General features: G+C 36.9%; 1 protein-coding gene across 1 annotated transcript in view; it reads right to left on the reverse strand.

Moving 5' to 3' along the window:
* LOC126380729 (putative fatty acyl-CoA reductase CG5065) overlaps positions 1-19853 on the reverse strand; it is a 28371-nt gene extending 8518 nt beyond the window's left edge. Inside the window, exon 1 of the mRNA XM_050030327.1 lies at positions 19763-19853. The gene's annotated coding sequence lies outside the window, so the exon portion shown is untranslated. The remainder of the gene's footprint in view (positions 1-19762) is intronic.
* Positions 19854-20149: the final 296 nt, after the last annotated feature.

Here is a 20149-nt window from a genome sequence, read left to right on the forward strand (position 1 = left end):
AACATAACTGGCATTAACCGAAAAAAATCATAAAAAATGGGAATATCCATGTATTCGGACGGCGTGTAGACGTATCTTGAGCCCTAAGATGCCACCTGAACCTCAAGCTGATGCTTCACCACAGGAGCCAATGGATTTTGAGGCGAAATCGAGTGCAGAGAAGATAAAACCAGGCAATTTTGATCGGTCTCAGATAAGATCATTAACAAATGACTCAAATTTTACGGATATTATGACAGAAAATGAGAAAAACGCATGAAATGAGTTTGTTTGGGTTGTCCAAAATTTTTTAGGAAACAAGAAAAGTTCAGATTACTCTCAACATATTGAACAATTAATGACTAACTTTCAAAGGCTTGGATGTAACATGAGCATCAAGTTACACTTTCTTCACAACCACCTGGACTATTTTCCTGCCAATCTTGGGGATCTAAGTGAAGAACAGGGCGAACGATTCCACCAGGACCTTCGTACGATGGAGGAACGCTATCAAGGCTACTGAAACGCGCACATGATGGCTGACTATTGTTGGAGCATCCAGAACGCCTCTCTGGCTTCATCTTCAGCAAGAAAGTCCAAAAAATTAAAGTTTTTTCAAATTAATTACGAAATAAAGTAGGATCATCTTTAAAATATTGTGTTTTATTGTTAAAGGACCCATATGCCATATTTTTTTAACTAGAGCTGATAGAGAAATTTTAGTCACAGATTTTAAATTGTCTTTAAAAATTGACTTTATATCATGTATCGGAACCCAATCATCAGAAATGCTGTTGTGCAGTGTAATAAATATTCTCTGACGATGTTAGATGGAAAATTAAAGAATTGAAATTTTGATCAGAAGAGAAAATCGGAACTCTAATAAAATTTTATAATTAATGAAGGACTTTCCAGGCTACGTTCTTCAATAACAGTATAGATGGCCCTCTACATTTATTTTACTTCGTATAAACTTTAAATTTCATGGATATAACAGAAATGTGCATCTTTGTTTTTGGGTATAAATGATGACCCTTTTTATTACACCCAGGTACAATTACATCTACCACCCATTATTACTCTGATCAAAATAAAGAGAAGCAATATAGGTAGCAACGTATATAATGCATATAAGCAAAAATATTTTTTTTAAGCTTCTGTCATTTCATTGTCATCATCATCATAAACTGCCTTTATACGTCCCACTGCTGGGCACAGGCCTCCCCTCAATCAACCGGAGGGGGTATTTTGGAATAATTATGTACCCGAGTAATGAGAAAATAGGCAATCATCAGGTAAAAGCTGTACAACGCCATCTATATTGTTTTTAGTGAATTTAGCCTGGAAAGTCCCTCATTATTCAAATATTCGGCGATTGGTAGGTTGCGACGTCATGCAATGACGTCATCCATTTACGTACTTTACAAGTCACACAGGTGTAGACCACAGCGGATTATGTTGTCCGTTTTTATAATTATAGATATAAGAACAGGTTTTCTATTTTATTTATTTTTTTCTATAATAAAAAAGTCACATTGAGTATGTATTACGTTTACTTCAACTAATAAATACCTATGCAGCGACGTAAAGTCAGTAAAAAAAGTTAAAATGTCATTTATATACCTACCTACTATGTTAAAGAACACACGTGTTAATGCCCTCGTTGATGTCTTTTACACAGAATAACTAATTGTATGTATGTAATCTATAAATTTTCATATATATTTATATAAATGCTTAAAAGATACCTTTCCTCCGCCAAGTACTGAATGAATGTCATCCGAGGCAAATATTCCTATTATAAGTGAAGTAACGTCATTAGGTTAAATGCCAAGAATTGAATTGACACTAAAACGCTTTCGGGTTTTTTTGATCTTACAACACGGGCCTCCGTAAAATATTTGTACATATTGGCAATTACAATAGGTAACTGTGTACGTGGTTGATGGCGGCGTGACTGGAGATGACGATCCTATCAAGCGTACGTCACTACTTTTTTGCGTCATTGGACATTGAACTCTAACACAGTCGCTAGAACTTGTATTTTGATAATTTGCTACTTGACACTATATTTTATTTTGTCGAAAAAGCTTTATACAATGGAAAAAATATATTTTCCTTCAATTATTTTAAACGTTAGTATAAAGCGCGGTGAAGCGTGGGTACTTAGTTCATCTTGCGTAGAATGTACCCGTGACGAGCCCAATTGGGGACATAGTCGTGAACTTATGTGACGTAGTTAATACCATTTCATACAAACTTAAAATAAGTCACGTTAGCACAATATAGAGTATACCTTGGCCTAGGCACTACTGAGTACGTAACACACGTCAAGGAACAAGTACTTACACATAATAATGTAACCGTGCTTAGATATAACCAGTCAATCGGCGGTAGATCTGATGTGAAACACCATGCAGCTATTACGCACTACTTAGACAAGGACATTCAGTACGTTTGCGGTCTACAACGTTTATGTTGCACCAATTAAACCATCTCATGATCCATCGTACGTACATTAAGGCCAGTAGCAAAAATACTAAGTACTTTTCTATATTGGTTTGTAAAATAAAAAACCTACTGATCTCTAACGATGCACATAACGTACTTATCACCTGAGCCCATTGATTCACAAATACCTACTGAGCATATCATAAGGAAGTTATCTCCGTAAATATTCATTCGCGTGGATATTAATTATTGTGTTACGCCAACCTCCTAATTAGTCCCATACCGACTGAAATGCCTACTACGTTTAACGACCTTCAAAAAGTTCGTCAACAATAAAAAAGGGTTTCTGTCGATTTCATAAGAATGCCCTTAGAAAATAGCAGAACAACAAAATGCGTTTTAAAGGTGATTCATGATTACCGTGAGAGAGGTGATGAAAGAACTACGTACGTACTACGCTGACCGTCAAGCCTTTGACATAGTTTGATATTACAATTAGACAGTGTTGGCAACTTGGCTCGGTAGTAGCGGGGAAATCTGGTTGTCGGCCTCGGTAGGCACCACATATAAATTTATGTGACGTTACTCAATGCAAAGGCCCCGCCGACCCCGCCAGCTGACCAAAAAATTACGGAAAAATTCCAGCTTGATGGAATCATCGTGGATGTTAAATTGCAACAAAAAGGGCTATTACGCCATTGGTTTTATATTAGAGGGACGTCTACGTACGAAGCGTCTCAGAAAATGTTGTCTGTAAAGAATGACACTACTAACCCGACAAAAAAAGCGTGAATACTTCGACATCTTTTTAAAAAGCATAAGTATTTCACATTTCGCTACATTCAGACACTATATCTTATGGCAAATAACTATCTAAAAAAGTCAATAATATCATTTTTGTGAGCGCAACATGCATACGCAAAGCAAACATACCTACACGTCAAGGTACCCGACGCCTACGGGGTCAAGAAGTAGTATAATGACAAACATTTAGACAAAACTAAGAAAAAAATATACATAGTTTGTAGCTTCAGAAATCCTGAATTTGCCTGGTATTTAGCTCGTAGTAATTGATGAATTTAGCTCAGGACTTTTTATTTAGTAATTAGTTACTAACTTGTCCGTAAGTTAAATTAAACTGAATGTTAATGTAAACGTAACTTTAGTTAGTTATGTCTATCATTTTTATTATTCAGTAGTTGGACTTGTCAGTCCAAACAACAGTTTTGCCTTGACTATGGACTTTACGTAAACTATTAGTAAAAGAAATCGAACTTTGAAATTTCAATTGTATTTCTAATTTTTGTGTAGTTGCGAACATTGTTGAAATAGTACTATGTCTTCGTTAAAGTTATTATTTTTTGCTTGACTCATGTCAATGCCAAACCAGTGTGCTTTACACGTGCTAAAAAAGCTTAACTTTTCTCTATACGTCTGTAAACTTTTATAGGCAGGTTGAACTTGTTGAACCGCCCATCTATCGAGTTCAATTGACAACAATAAAGTGACACGTATTATGTTCGACACACGTCGGCAAACATCTTTATTGACTAAGTGGCTCATTGTCATTGATCAACTTGCTACTGCATCTGCAGTTGACTGAGAGACGTAAACAAACGTCACTACTGTTTGTTATTTTGTGTTTGTTGTCAGTGTTATTTAGATAAACAGCCAATATACCTACATCCCACTGCTGGGCGCAGGCCTCCCCTCAATTAATCGGAGGGGGTATGGAGCATACTCCGCCACGCTACTCCACTGCGGGTTGGTGGAGGTGTTTTTACACCTTATAGCCGGGCCGGGACCAACGGCTTAACGTGCCCTCCGAAGCACGGAATCATCTTACTTTTCCGTACAACCAGGTGCTTCAAACCTGCAAAGTCGTTACCAAACAAATGGGCAATGGACAAAAAACAAATTAGATTTATTATTTAACGTTGGAAAATAAAGCCATATTGAAGCAATTTATCTAAATAAGCATTATTGTAATATTGCTCTTTTATTTGAATTTTTTAACAATGTTTTTGAGAATGCAAATAAGTACGCAGTGCATTGGTACTTACTTTTTTACCTCAAAAATCAACAAAGTTCCAAAACTTAAATTCTTCCAGTTTTATGAAATCTGACGGTGCGGTGACCCGATGTAAACGCAGGTCATCGACATTTATTCTCTAAAAATATTTAGTAATCGGTAACTTTCATCGTACGGACAACATTAAAATTGTTTTCGACATTCACTTACTAGCGTTATATCCATGGTTATTTACTTTCAGAGAAATTAAATAATATTTTAAATTATTCTTATACGGCTGCACCCAACTTATACTAGAGTGTCTATATAAATATTTCATTTACTCAAATTACCTACTTGTTGTCCAACAGTACGAGTTTGACGATCTGGAGCTAATGTATCAATGTGCCAGTGCTACAAATATGTAGACAAAATTGCTAAAAAACACTAGACTCACATAGATAAGATACGCTAACTGAACCTCAAGTCAGCATTTTGAAAGTATGTGGTTTTGTGTGTTAGAATCTTTTACAGTGTGGTTATTTTGCTTTTACTTTTTCGTCTGCGTTCTAATTCAGCCGTCTCGTTTTTGGCCACGGCGCGACCAACATTGACAAGTTATAAATATATAATTATAGAGAGGTACTTTCCGTTGCTATTTCTCGATTGACATGTACGGAACAACATTCTTCTTTGAGTGTTTGACCTTATTTCACGTACCGACGTGATTTGACCCTGTCTGTATACGTACTTTAGTATTTGTTTTAAGTTTAATATTTGGGTGACTGGTCCGGTAAATAAAGCGTTGAAGGTTGAAGATGAAAACATATGACCTAGGTAATTCAAAATTCGAATTTTGTTAACAATATAATGTATTCTTATTTATTTTCTTATGTCGTCTAATAAAGAAAACCAAGAAATGTTTTTGAAAAATCGCATTGTGACCTAATAATCTTACACAAAACCTCCCAATTAATTTCATTCCGGATAAAAATTGAGATTTTTTTATGAAACTAGCTATCTATCGCGAGATTTTGTTAACAATAGTCGCAAACGCAAGTGATTTTTCAAAAAGTGCTTACGTGGTTCACTATAAGGCGATGCATGAATTTATGACATTTTAAGGTGGTTTTCTGTGGTGTTCACGATGTGTCATGTGAACGATAAAGAAATTAATAGTATAACATTTGAATATTTTTTTTGTAAATTGGCGTTACATGCTTTCTTCTAAAAGCCAATCTCAATAAATCAAAGAGAAGTGAAAGTTAAACGGTTTGACCTCTTAAACTCGATTCAAAATCTAAAAATATAACATCGCTTTTAAATATAGTATGATTATGAAATCCGTAATCTTCCGTGGTTACCAACATAGAAATTCACATATAAAAATTGGTCTTCGCATCTATCTAGCTAAGTATACGTTTTGTATGTACCTACGAAACTTTAAAGTACGTAGGTAGGAGGTAACTATACTGACACGGTTGTTTAATTACCAGTCTTATTTTTTTTATGATTTGAGAAAAAAAATGTACAAAAAGAATGTTGCTTTCTTTTTTTCTAAAGAAGCCTAAATAATTTTGGACGAGGGGTTGACACCGTGTTTATCCAGTAAAATCTCGGAATTATTATCAGTGGCTGCGGAATGTGTTTTGATGTCTTGTGGGTCTGCCCAGTCCGGCAGGAACGCGACACTAATACATTTGTATGTAAATAAAGCCGAAAAAGTATGTTGTAAACAGAACATTAGACGCGTCGGCGGCGTTGTGGCATCATGGGCATTTGGTCATTGGTCTATAATTCGCAGTATTTAGTAACAGTGGGGCCCACCCAGGTAAATAAAAATCGCCCAACCAATTTGTTGCCGTTGCTACGTTTCTTAGCTGCGTTGTTTTTCATTGAATGTAATTACAAACTTTCTATTAGTACTTATTTTTGAAATTGAAACGCAGTTTTTTATAGAGATTAGCGCTGCAAGGAAAATCCATCACCATTTTCATCACAGCCTTTTCTTGAGGTGACTTATCTTAGATTTCCTTCGGATGGCATTCACTACTTGGTCGGGCATATGGAGAGAATCACTTGAAAGTGGTGCATTTTTTTTACAGTGCACACAGAGCCGGGAAGGCGGCCCAAACTGCGGACTTTGAACGGACCACTTGATTACCTTAAAATAAGTATAAGTACTAAGCTTTGCCTCGATCGATACCCAAACTCTGTCTTTTTAGTCCAAGAACAGTTACCATACCACACAATCATGTCTACATCGATTAACTATTAAAATAGGGTAGAGTCTCACAGTATATCGTAGACATTATTATACCTACTTACCTACACTCTTCGTTATCAATAGCTTTCCATTAGAAAGTTTTTTATTGGTAAACATTAGGAATATTTTCCCTATTGTTTTTCTAGTATTTTTTCGATAAGTAAAGGGACATAAACATTGCCACAACGCTCCACGCTTTTCCCGGACTCCGAGCCAAATCTACAATAATAAATCTAGCCTTAACCCTTTCACGGGCAGAGACCATGGGTCATTGATGGTTCATAATAGATAGTATCACACCTTGGAATCGGAACGTCATTAGACGTTCTGTCCTTGAAAGTGATAAGAAGTAAGTACCAGTACATAGGGAATCAATAAAATATTAATAAGGAGTTGCATCAATCACCATTTTGTTTGTTTGTCGCAGTGCTAGGCAACTTTCCTTCTGCGGTCAAAGGACACCTGCTAAACTCGCCTGAGCGAGGCTGCGGGACTGGCTACATGCTCGTACCTGATTAGGGCTGCCCGTGGGCTGACATATATTTTGGGTACATCTACACATGTACCCAAATGGAGGAAGAGAAAGCGGTGTGTCAGGATAGTAAGCCGAATTCCGGGATATTTGCTTACCCCAATGACGGCTTCCGTGGTCCAGTGGTTAAGCGTTGTGCTCACGATCCGGAGGTCCCGGGTTCGAATCCCGGTGGGGACATATCACAAAAATCACTTTGTGATCCCTAGTTAGGACATTGTAGGCTGATCACCGGAATGTCCGAAAGTAAGATGATCCGTGCTTCGGAAGGCACGTTAAGCCATTGGTCCCGGTTACTACTTACTTATGTAAGTACGTAGTCGTTACAAGAGTAACGGCCTTTGGGGGCTCAATAATAACCCTGACACCAGGGTTGATGAGGTTGGTCATCCACCTCACAACCCACACAATAGAAGAATGGAAGATAGGCGGGATTCCAGCAAACACCTAATTTTATTTTAGATTATACCTGGATTGTACCTGTCAATTACTTATCTGCCGAAAAGGAATTTTTCCCTACACATGTCTCTAGAGTTGTATGCCTAGAAATCAGCAATCGTAGATCAGTTCAGGTTTAGGTATAAGAATTGAACTGTTTGAATTAAAAATTATGTCGTTAGTATTACCTAAAGTCAATTAAAAGTAATTAAACTTATTGATGAATGTGGAGGAAGCAAGAGAAGTGTGTCAGGATTTCGAGCCTGACACACTTCTCTTGCATTTGCTTTGGTAAATGGAATTCTATAGTCTCTGCTTACCCCGGTATAATACGCGTGAGTTTATGTATGTTTATATGTAAACTTATTGAAACCTCTTTATTTTGTTAAATTCAAGTGTAAATATGCACCAAGAGGTCGCCAGTGTAACTCTCGCAGCAGCCCTATCTGCTACGTGGTTACTAAACGTTGTCATGGAAACCTAAGTGATTCTCAATCCGGAAATCCACGTCTAACCTACTTGTAATCATCACATTTATTTCAGACTACACATAAATATCAATTAGGTAGTTTAATTTGTTTCTGATACTAGTGTGACATTTATGTTTATCTTGTAAACAAGGTATTAGTGACATCGTAACGAAAACTGAGAGATGATTCAGGCCATGATTCTGAGTTGATATCAAGTGGTATTTTTCGTAGCAAAATTCATGTTTTTTTTTAGTTTGTTAAAATATTTTCAATTTTACCTATGCTTTTGCGATGGAAAATTCCACTTGATATTAACTCAGAATAATGAGCTGAATCACGCCCCTCGGTATTTATTACGATGTCACTTAATAATAATAATAACTTTATTGCACAAACACATTACAAAGATATTTTTGTTTTTATAGAATATTATGCGCAATTTTACAATTTAAGTAAAAACAGCGGCAGTTCAACAAGGGTCCCCAAACTAGGCTGTGCCTGTATCTTGGGGAACCCATTTGGTCTGAATCATCCCCCTCAGTATTCGTTACGATGGTGATAACACCCTGTATTATAACCAGTATCTATTATACAACTCGTCGGTCTGTCTCGCGTCTATCTATCCAAGCTCACGTCTGGCTATTCGTGAGTAAGTTACCTATCCGATTGAAATATTTCTATTTTTATATTAGATATAAGTATATCCGTTACCGGGTGAGAGCCTTCAGCGCTCCCCATTTGTCCGGCCAAGTAGTTAATGCCATCTGCGGCAAATCTACAATAAGTCACGTCAAAAAAAAAAAAAAACATTTACACATAAGAACAGGTTTCCTCTTATACTAATGTTCAGTAAGCACATTTATACAAGTATAATGTTGCTTATATCGAAGTGAAGACGCCGACAATGTAAGTTGCTGTGTTCAATCGATTGTCAACGGGGCTCCAGGAATGCGGGTCTTTCCAGGCTTCGTTCACCATAATCAATATAGATGGCGTTGTAGAGCTTTAATGTGATAATTACCTATTTTCACATTCTCGGGTATATAGTTATTCTAAAATACGAGTACAATGTACTGGCAAAAGCACGTATAAAAACATTTTTTGCTTGATATTTGAATGACATTATATAAAAAGTTATTTTTTTTGACGTGACTTATTGTAGATTTGCCGCAGATGGCATTAACTACTTGTCCGGACAAATGGGGAGCGCTGAAGGCTCTCACCCGGTACAACGTTTAAGACAACAGGCCTGAGGGTGCCCAGTTGGGCGCGAACCTCGGCTCAGGGCGTCGTCTGAGAGGAAAAATATTTGAAAGAATTAATCGACCCTAGTGGGTCGATAGCGATAAGCGCTGAATGAGGGAAATCGTCGACCACGCCGGCGGGGTCGGTATCGGGGACCTATAAAAAGTTATGTTGCTAGGTACCTAATAATGAAAAGGGTCATCATTTATACCCAAAAACAAGGATAAAAGATGCATATTACGTTTGTTATCCATGAAATTAGAAGGTTAAATGAAGGAAAATCTGTACAGCGCCATCTATATTGATTTTGAGGAACGCAGCTTGGAAAGTCCCTCACTGATTAATCGTTTGACGGAATTTTCCCAACGTCTGCCATTTTCCTAAATTGCCATCATTTTGCACGCTTGTTGGGCGTAACGCTACGTCTAGAGAGATTCAAAAATGGCCATAAAAGCTGTGTGTTCTAAAAGTATACCAAGGGTAGAGCTATAAACTCATACGCAACAATTACATTTACCATAACACGGCAAGGTAAAACCGCTCAGTTCGAAACTTTGGTGTTTTATTATCATAATATAAATTTAGTTTGTTCGAATGTAACAATCTTTCTAAGCTCATTATGATATTATTGGGAAACTTAATGCAATAAGTCAACGACTACAGAAATAAAATACAAGTCGCCATGACTATCTTTGTTGTGAGTTTACTGACTAGTTTCTCTCGTCACCCAAATGGATCACTACATATCCATACTAATATTATAAATGTGAAAGTGTGTGTGTGTATGTTTGTTTGTCCGTCTTTCACGGCAAAACGGGGCGACGAATTGACGTGATTTTTAAGTAGAGATAGGTGAAGGGATGGAGAGTGACATAGGCTGCTTTTTGTCTCTTTACAACCCACTTCCCTAAAATGGGGGGTGGAAGTTTGTATGGAGCATTCCGCGATTTTCAAGGTAGAAAGCTAAAAATTGGTACGCGGACTATTTGTGACTAATAAAAATCGGGCATATTTTTTTTTAAATTTTTGCCCCCAACCCCTTTAAAGAACGGGTTAAATTTTACAGTTTTCATGGTAGGAAGCTAAAAATTGGCATATCTACAGACTCATTGTTACCAACCTGCCTTATTTTTAGAACCGTGTTACCCCGTATTTAACGCGAGCGAAGCCGCGGGCAAAAGCTAGTATGTTTATATTTGTCATATATGGATCCAAAGTTCATTAAAATATGCCTAGTTCGGAATTCAATCAATCAACAAATCAAAAAACCTGCTGTGACGTTACTGTTGTGCGACAATATCGAAACATCTTGAGGATGTTTCGACTAAGCGATAAAATAAATATGTAAATGAATTTATTTATATAATCACATCTGTATACAGAGTTATGTGGTGTGCTGATCTGCGAGTTTGCATCATCTGATAGGTTTATGTGGAACGGCGGAATATCGAGAGATTATCGTTTATGGGAATAATAAATTACAAAGTAAGTACGATAAATGTAAAAATAGGATAGTAATTATAGATGTATGTAGTTTAGTACTCGAATGTGTGTAGCTTTGCTTACTCAGGTTTTTGACCACTTTTTCATTTCACATACCTTTTTTTTTCATTTCATGTACCTATAGCATGTTGTGTTTATGTATAAGGAGTAAGTACGAGTGCTCTATGCTTGTTAGTGGAAAATTTCAATCAAATATGAGCAATTTTCTTCAAGTCTCTCAAAGGTTGCTTAGTCCTTAATTAATTCACCCATTCACCTACTTCCTCACTAGTTACCATAACACAAATGTTTTATTTTAATTTACTGCATATTGAAATACCGAGTATTAAGATTATCGAGCCCTGCCCTTGTGGTCACTAATAAACATAGATTGCAACGTATAAACCCACGTTTGTTAATTTTAGAAATATGATAATTTTGACCGCTTTGTGAGGTCTTCTAGTCACGTTTCCTACCACGATTAGATTGATATCTGTCCGAAAATAATAGTACAAACGTTTTTCTTTGAACAAGTAGGTATAACAATAAAGTTTATCTTGAAACTCTATAACAGTTTAAAATCTACGGATTAGACCTGCTAGATACGAGTACCACTTGATAGTTATGTAGCCTTGTAGGTAGGAAAGACACATAGTTTGTTCTCTTTTCCAAGTTTGTAACCTCTACCTAGTTCAAAATTATGAATCTTATTTCTACACGATGTTGATGAAACTGACAACAATATTTTTTTATATATTTATACAATGTTTTGGATTTCGTATATAAGGTTATACAGGGTGTTAGTGACATCATAACGAACACTAAAGGGGATAATTCAGACCATGATTCTGAGTTAATATCAAGTGGAATTTCCTGTCGGAAAATTGATGACATTTTTTTTTTATTTATTTTATCAGTTCTATACTTTTGCGACGGAAAATTTCACTTGATATCAACTCGCAGAATCAGGGTCTGAATCATCACTCAAAGTTTTCGTTACATATTATACCAATTTGTTTGTACACAAAACTTGCGGTGATTTCCTGGATATCTTCATGCATGATGCCCCACTCGGTTATAAATAGTACTTACCTATAGAGATGTGATGGTAATTCGCAAATGCATAAGTAAATATTCGCAGTGCATGATTACATTTTTAAATTAATTCAATATCACTATTATTTATAAAGAATATTACGAATAGCCATTTTTCTAGAGGAGCAAAAAAAAATTAATTTTCGCAAAGCGGTACTAACCTAGTTATTATTAGTAACGATTAAGTAATGTAACGTTCAATTATAACCGTATATCTATTTATAGCTATAATCGACGTAAGTCTTAATTATGTAATGTTAAGTTGAACTTTGAACCACCCGGGTTAACGTGAGCAAGTATTAGTATTTTCCTTATGTCATGGCATGCGCTTAACTGACATCGATACCGTCTTTTTAGGGTGTCGTAACTAGCGTAACGGACAGACAGCTTTTTTTTTTGACGTGACTTATTGTAGATTTGCCTCAGATGGCATTAACTACTTGGCCGCACAAATGGAGAGCGCTGAAGGCTCTCACTCGGTACAATGTTTAAGACAACAGGCCTGAGGGTGCCCAGTTGGGCGCTAACCTCGTCTCAGGAATTGGCGAGAGGCATAAAAGCGAGAACTTGTATGGTAATAGAGGCCGGAATGAATGCGTGCTGAGTGTAGGGCCCTATTGGGCAAATAGATATTTAAGACATTCTCGGAGGATGCTATGTATGTAGTCTTAACAAGGTCCCTGCCTATCCTGTGCGGCAGGGGGACGTATTTTATAAAAAAAAACCTTGTCACAGGGCGTCGTCTGACAGGAAAAATATTTGAAAGAATTAATCGACTCTAGCGGGTCGATAGTGATAAGCGCTGATTGAGGGAAATCGTCGACCACGCCGGCGGGGTCGGTATCGGGGTCCTGAAGACGGACAGACAGCGTAGGTCATCATGGACCCTATGACTAAGCCTACGCTATCTGTCCGTCCGACTGCCTGTCTGTCCCAACTTTAAAGGGCTGGAAGTATTTATTGAACTGTGCTAGCTAATGGCTAGTTGAATTTTTCACAGATTTTAAGTAATAAAAAGAACAATACGTAAAGTATAAAGGAATAGTCCATATAATAAATATGGTTTTTCCAATGTTTTAGTTATTGTTTAGTAGAACAAACGGACATCACGAATATATGAGCCACGCTCTTATTGGTGTAGCATTCAAGAACAAAGGAGGACCGGCAAAATTACATGGACCTTGGCCTATGGACCAATAACGTTAAGCGATATGTTGTTGGAAAGGTTTTTTTATTTTCTACAACTTTTACTATGGCGGCAAGTCTCGAATCGCTGTGGGAAAAACGTTATGAGCAAATAAAATGAAACTTCATCTCAATATCTTTACAGCTTTTATTGATTATAATAAGTTGTTATAAAGGATTTTAAACGTGTTATTTATATATTAATGCATAGTATTGTCCATAATTCATAGTATTCAATTAGTGGGGGTGTAAGGGGCTCCAAATGACACCTTTCGGAGCCCAAGCCAACCTCGCCTGCACGCGGTACATCCTGCTGGTCAATGAAAGAGGCTCTGGCGACCCACCAACACGCACTGGACCAGCGCGGTGGGCTTATGGTCCAAACCCCCCCAACATGACCTCAACACATGTAAAACGGCCCCCAGTCCCCGGCAGCTCCGCTGTCCGTGGCTACGGTAGCGGCTACGGTAACGGCGGGGCAGGGGGTACCTGGCAACATATAACACGTGCACACTGAGGACCGACGAGAAGCTTACCGAGTTGTAAGAAGCTATCAGCAAGTTACACTGGGATGTCATAGGGTTGTCTGAAGTCCGAAGAAAGGGCGAGGACACGATAACTCTGGACTCCGGTAACTTGCTGTACTTCCGGGAGGGCGAGCAACTGTCCATGGGTGGTGTCGGGTTTATCGTCCACAAGTCCCTAGTCAACAACGTGTTGACCATCGGTAGTGTTTCGAGCAGGGTAGCGTACCTGGTACTCAGAATATCATCACGATATTCGCCGACTGTCATCCAGGTATACGCTCCGACCTCGGGACACCATGATGACGAAGTGGAGACTATGTATGAGGAGATTTCTAAAGCCATGCATAGCCATAAAAGCCACTACACGATTGTGATGGGGGACTTTAATGCACAGTTGGGGAAGCGCTGCGGTAACGAGCTGAGAGTGGGGCAATTTGGATTTGGGGTCCGGAACACCAGAGGCCGGATGCTTGCGGACTTTATGGAGAAGGAGAACCTCTATATGATGAACTCCTTCTTCAGGAAGCCCGCGACCCGCAAATGGACCTGGATAAGTCCCAATGGCAAGTATAAAAACGAGATCGATTTTATCATGTCGACGAAAAAGCACATATTCAATGATGTCTCTGTGATCAATGCCGTTAAGACGGGAAGCGATCACCGCTAAGAGGCACATTGAATATCAATATCAAGCTAGAAAGATCGCGACTGATAAAATCCACGCTCCGACTGTCGCCAGCCCAGATCCAAAACCCCGAGCGCTTTCAGCTCGAGCTTCAAAACAGCTTCGAGTACCTTGAGAACTGCGCAGACGTGGACGATATAAACGACCTGATGGTGGATGCTGTCCGTACGGTAGGTTCTAAACACTTTAGAACCCGCCGTATCAAAACACAGAAACTCTCCGCACACACACTATGCCCAGCAGTGGGCGTCATACGGCTGATGATGATGATTGTCCATAATGATATCCATAACATCAAATAACGATTGCGGACGACAGCCAGTGTCTCGCACGAAGATTCCTATCGTCCCCCTCCCCTCCCCGCTCCCGTTGCTCCCGCGCCGCTTATCTACAAAACTCATGGTGTTTACGCTGGGATAACTTTTTTCTCACAGCGATTCGAAACTTACCGCCATAATGGAAGTTGTAGAAAATAAAAAAACCTTTCTAACGATATATCGCATAACTTTATTGGTCACATAGGCCAAACTGTCGGACCCCCTTTATTAGTATCATGACCATTTTGCTGCTGCTTAAATTTTTTTGCGTCTTACAGTTTCACACAGTTGCAAAACTGTACATAACACTAAATAATTATGTACTTATAAAAAATACTAATAATAAACAATACAAAAGATGTTCCGCGTAACGAATATTTTTTTGTATCCAATATGTTTCTTATTTGAATATTTTTCAATTTTGACAAAAGGACGAAGGGGTCAACAATCCAGACACTTTTGTCTGATTAATCTTCGCAAATTCAGAAGTTTTTACTACGAATATCATGTTAACTCTTCGAAGTATTCTGTCAATAGAGTGCTGGCTGTATGAGCATTTATTTAGAACGGTATAATATAATAAGTTGAAATATCCTACAAAATATTCTTCAAGGACGCGACGCGCTGCATTATTTGCCCCCACCTGTTCGGGTGAACCTTTGTATGTTGGTGACATCACCCACTCAGGGTTCGAGTCCAACTCACGCTTTATTTTTCCATTTATATCGATATACGATGTCCTTAGAAAAGGTTCAATACGATCTACTCTGAACCGGCGTGCGTGTATGAAGCGATTGATGAGTGTGGAGGAGGCAAGAGAAGTGTGTCAGGATCGAAGCAAATGGAATTCTACAGTCTCTGCTTACCCCGGTGGGAAATAGGCGTGAGTTTATGTATGTATGTATATTTATATGAGTAACTTCACTTACTAGTTATAAGAAAGCTATTTAGTTTGCAATGATGGAAGAAGAATAAAGATGTACGAGAAAGAACTCACTTACGCGGACTGGACTTTCCAGTGGCGGTGAAAAAGAAAAAGCAACTACTTACTTATTAAAATTATATATATATATATATATATATAATGAACTTTTTATTTTTTCGTGGAATAATTCGTCATAATTATTGATGAATATACGAGCAATATATTATATAGGTAGGTATACTTAAATTTGAACTCTAAGCCTTTGTGTAAATGACGTGAAGTTGTCTTATACCAAAATAACCAATATATTGCCTGCATTATAATTTTGTGGTACTGTTTGATTCTTATCTCCTGTTTCTTCTTAAAGAGGGTACTGTTTAACAAAGTTATTTGTATGGAACAAATTCTCCAAGTTAAGCAGAGTATGTTTTTAAAATCTATACATAAAGGTAACGAGCGACTAAGATAATATAGATAATGCTAAATAAAGACAGAATGAGGCAGGCTATTGTGACGTAAGTAGGGCCATCATCTGAAACTTGACACAGCATGTGTGCGGTTTCAAGCAAAATTCTACTCGCATGCCGCCAATTATGCTTGCGGTATAGTGTGCAGCGAGCATAATTGTAATAATAAAATATATAGTAAAATGATGCCGGATATTTATTTTAAATGGTTTTATTAACCTATAAAGAATGTGACCTCCAGACGTTTTACTACGCTCTATCTCGTTTCGTGGACTGGGTTTGAGCAAAGTCACCAAAAAGTCAGTGCTTAGAATGCTATATTTTGAAAGTAATATGGTAATAATATAATAATCCTACATGAATAAATAATAAATATTAGCAACAAATATTGTAGGTTATTCTTTTATTGTAATAATGACAAACTTACTTAATTCAAAGCTCAGAGTTATAGTAGGTGGGTACGTGTGTTATTTTTTTTTAATAAAAACTTAACAAACTTATACAGGGGTGTTAGTAACCTCGTAACGAAAACTTTGAGGGATGATTCAGACCATGATTTTGACTTGAATCAAGTATTTTCCGTCGCAAAAGTACTAAAAAATACTAAAAATTTCATGAATTTTCCGAAAAGAAATACCACTTGATATCGACTCATAATCATGGTCTGAATCATCCCCCTCAGTCTTCGTTACGGTGTCACTAACACCCATACAGACCTACTTGTGTGGCACAAGTAGGTATGGGCTTTGTAACGAATACTGAGAGTTATGATTCAGATCATGATTCTCAGCCGGTATCAAGTGGAATTTTCCATCGCAAAAATATAGAATTGAAAATAATAAAAAAAACATGAATTTTGCGACCGAAATTTCCATTTGATATAAATTCAGAATCATGGTCTGAATTATCCCCCTTTGTATTCGTTACAATGTCACTAACACCCTGTATAATCGACTATACTTTTACTGAAACAAGTATTCTATCGTATCTAATATTTAGTTTAATGCAACTGCATATTTATGTTTACCATCATATTGAAAATGCAATAACTTTGATATGATAAAAAGTGTCGTTAGCATTAGACTAGTAAGTAATGTGGAATAGACTTTCTACTGCTACTTTTATCCATAAGGTAGTCAGTCGTAGAGGCCCCTACATTATATTGCAGTTAAGAGTACCCTACATGACTATTTGATAACTTACTTACCTTAATCTAAGTCCACATCACAGTGACACAACAGCTTATAAAAAAATGTTTTATGCTTAAACTTTTCCGGGGTTAATAACCTCAGTTACGGTTCGGAAAATAGAGACGTACTTAACCGTAAAAATGAAAATAACAATAAAATGGTGTATTACGGAAGTACCTACGTTTACTTCTCATGGCAATTCTTAAACATATAAGAATAAAAATCAAGGATTTTGTTAATTGAAGAGAATACAGACACGTTATTAAAATATAATATTATTTATTTAATACTTACATACTATCAATTTGATAATTATTCAAATCAATAGTTATCCTGTGGATTGTATAATTCTTAGAATAGAATAGAATCTTTATTTGCTTTAAACACGGTATACAGAGATGGAATAATTTATACAGGTCCATGACATGTACTAATATATTAATATTTAGTTACCTAATACAAATTATATTCTCTACATCAAACTGACCTCACTAAAAAAGTCTGATTGTTTAAAAATATATATTTAAATAATAACTAAACTTCTGAGAGCCTAGACAGTTTTAGCCAATCGCTCAAGCTATAACACTCCTTTTAGATTCGACGCAGTCGGGTAAAAAGTGATTGCAATAGGGTATTTGACTGGGTCAAAGATAAATTATAAAATGCTAATCTAGAAAAAGAAGCCAGTGTAAGATGATCTAATCAATAATCAATCTCAATTTACTTTTCGACTTATTTTCGAATTCTATTTATGAATTAAGTTACAATGAGTACGCTGTTTGACCGCTTTTATTGATGATGTCACAGGACAGTATTTCCATACAAACTCCAAAGAAAACATTCGTTTTGACGTTTCGAAAGAAGTATCTCATTTGACTAGGTTGTCAAGTAGCCTATCGGGTGACTAGTCAAATGAGATACTTTTTACGAAACGTAAAAACGAACGTTTTCTTTGGAGTTTGTATGGAAATACTGTCCTGTGACCACATCAATAAAAGCGGTCAAACGTAATACTCATTGTTACTTAATTCATAAATAAAATTCGAAAATAATAAGAATAGTAAAATAAGATTGATTTTGATCATCTTAGACTGTCTTCAATTTTTACGCTAGTATTTTATAATTTATCTTTGACCCAGTCAAATACCCGATTATCGAAAACGCCGTTTTCGTCAATTACTTGTACACTGACATGCGTTGGCTGTGTTTATCAATCTCAGTCTGGCAGTGGGGGGCGAGCAAACAGAGCCTTGAAGTCTGGTCGACAACCTTGATTACCTAACCAAAACAGTGTCGAGGAGGACCGAAAGTCCAAAACGTTTATGTTTCATATCGTTTTACTCGCAACCGCTTCAAATTACATTTGAAAAGCATAACAATATACTTACCAAAGTATTTTATGTTTAAGCAAAAGGAGTATGTCAGGATCGAAGCAAATGGAATTCCATTGTCTCTACTTAGTTCGGTGGAAAATAGGCGTGAATTTATGTATGTAAGTATATAGTTTATGTTTGTTTTTAAATAATAAAATTGAGTTTCGTCATCCAGAATCCTCATCACTACTGTCATGTATCACGAAAAATTTACAACATAAGTACCTAACTCTAACAGAACTTTTTATGTTCTGGAATTAATTAAGTATTTATAACCTATGCTGGGAGGTTTTCTGGCCACGTCTTTTTTTCTGCGATACAGCTTCCGATGTGGTAGTAGTTTTACAGCTAGTTACATGCTACGAATAAATATTTATTTATTTATACATAGTTAAATATAATTTAATTTTTGACGTTCAAAAAGCGCTAACTATGTAAGCCAATTTTGAAGAATAAATATTTTTTGAGTTTTTTTTAATAAAAATGGCTTTTAAGATAATACAATAATGACGCTTGGGTATGTTTAAATAGATGTGATGTAGAGATCTGCCTTAAAAAAAATAACTCTTACCTGCATACAAAAAAAAATTGTATTTCTGTAGGTTTGTATCTCAGTAGTGTACATTTCAATTAGCGTTCAACTATTGCAAAACTGTCACATATTGATAGTACATCACAACCAAGGCTATGAATGTTAGGTTTTTTAGTCAGAACTAATTGTGAGAACTTTGAACTGTGAGTAGAATGCAGCAAGTAGGTAAATCTATGTTATAATTGTTAGTTCCTATAGTCTTAGACTGCGATTACATGTAATTGCCTTCATTAATTACTACTGTATTGACGTTTCATTGCAATAGATGTCTCTTAAGTTACATAGCAATTTTCATTCACTGCCATCTATGAACGCGGGAAATATAATTCAATACATTTTCTTATTATTTAAATTGAGATAATATAAGTTTAATTAGTATACTACGGTAGTATAAATACGGGCTATATCTATCGGTATTTTTGGGTTATAAGAGATGAGTATCAGAGAATCGGAGGCCCGAACCACGGTTCGGTGCCGATGTGATGCCGACACCGTTACGGAGGTAAAAGTTTGGGAATGGAAAAATACTTACTGTTTTATTTGATGGCTATGTTATTTGGAGCGGTGACGGTCGCGACGGACACAAGGCGGCTTCTCGCGCACACCTGCGGATACAGACTGACGCGCGCGCACCGGCAGCATCGGCTATGTACTCTGCGCGCCCAAAAAATAATTAATTCACTAACATTAACAAAAAAATCACACAGTATCTTCCTCGGGAGGAGAATGTTAGACGTATAACTGCATTGTATACTTTCATTTAAATGTTTACGCAACTTTACTGATGCGTTTGTCTAAATTTAGATTGAGGAATAAAAACAACTTTAGATGTAGGTATGAATGATGCTGATCTTCCCTGGTAAGGCGCGTATAGGTGAAGGGTTCAGGCCATATCTGCCTAACATGATAGACGTACCTA

This window comes from Pectinophora gossypiella, chromosome Z (assembly GCF_024362695.1).
Source record: "Pectinophora gossypiella chromosome Z, ilPecGoss1.1, whole genome shotgun sequence".
In the NCBI taxonomy this organism is placed as follows: Eukaryota; Metazoa; Arthropoda; class Insecta; order Lepidoptera; family Gelechiidae; genus Pectinophora; species Pectinophora gossypiella.